The sequence below is a fragment of the Apis dorsata genome, unplaced genomic scaffold (assembly GCF_000469605.1).
Source record: "Apis dorsata unplaced genomic scaffold, Apis dorsata 1.3 scaffold_820, whole genome shotgun sequence".
Classification (NCBI taxonomy): domain Eukaryota; kingdom Metazoa; phylum Arthropoda; class Insecta; order Hymenoptera; family Apidae; genus Apis; species Apis dorsata.
In genome coordinates, this window is record NW_006263955.1 from 242,032 (window position 1) to 242,881 (window position 850).

Consider the following 850-nt stretch of genomic DNA (forward strand, 5'->3'; position numbering starts at 1 on the left):
TGTGCAACGGCGATTCACAGGTAGAGAAAAGGGAATGCAATTTCCTCCTCGCATCACCTGAGAATTCATTGCTTCTCCCCTCCCTCCCTGTACTGCATCAAAATTGACCGGTTTCTCTCCATCTTACGTGCCTTTGCGTCTTACTCGAGGACACTTCCGGTTGATCACAGGATATTAAAGCAGAATCGGAGATGATATATTTCACACGAATATATCCTCGAAAGATATTTCTCGAAAGATAGAATGAAGAATTTGATAAATTTTTCCGATTAAATAAATTGTTTTAATCGTTTGAAAATACAAGTTAAATTTTTCTGTAAAAGTTGGAGAATCGATGAGATTTATTTCCTCTTCCCTTCCCTTTATTTGTTTTTCGAGATGTATCATAAAAGTGTGTGTTTATGATGTATGTACGAAGTATATTTTAATTTTTTTTTTTTTTTTTTTAATTTAATTAATATTTCAACAAGACAAAGGATCTTGAAGCTATTCCACTGGTTTCAATAATATATTTGAGAGTGTATCTCTAGAGAGGAATATTTCGATTTCAACATTGTATTTCATTAACATACAGAGCACAAGCCTTCCGACAAGCTGATCTGTCGGTATTAACAGATACATACCGTTTTGAATTCTCTTTAGTATTTGTAACCAGCTGGTTAATTAACCATGTTGTTATGTCGGAAACTTGCGGTGAATCTAATAAATCCGTATACTCAAGACACCATTCATCTCGTTTGAATATTAAAGAATTTCTAACTTGCTTGAATTTTAATTTTTAATTTTTCAAGTTCTTTACTCTCTCTCTCTTCTCCTCTCTCTCTCTCTCTCTCTCTCTCTCTCTCTCTCT

The 850-nt window shown here is 33.9% G+C and overlaps 1 long non-coding RNA gene across 1 annotated transcript in view; it reads left to right on the top strand.

Annotated features, from left to right (window-relative positions):
- Nucleotides 1–775, top strand: part of LOC116186520 — a 2,051-nt gene extending 1,276 nt beyond the window's left edge. Inside the window, exon 2 of the long non-coding RNA XR_004151523.1 lies at nucleotides 471–775. This is a non-coding gene — a long non-coding RNA (uncharacterized LOC116186520). The remainder of the gene's footprint in view (nucleotides 1–470) is intronic.
- The last annotated feature ends 75 nt before the right edge of the window (nucleotides 776–850 follow it).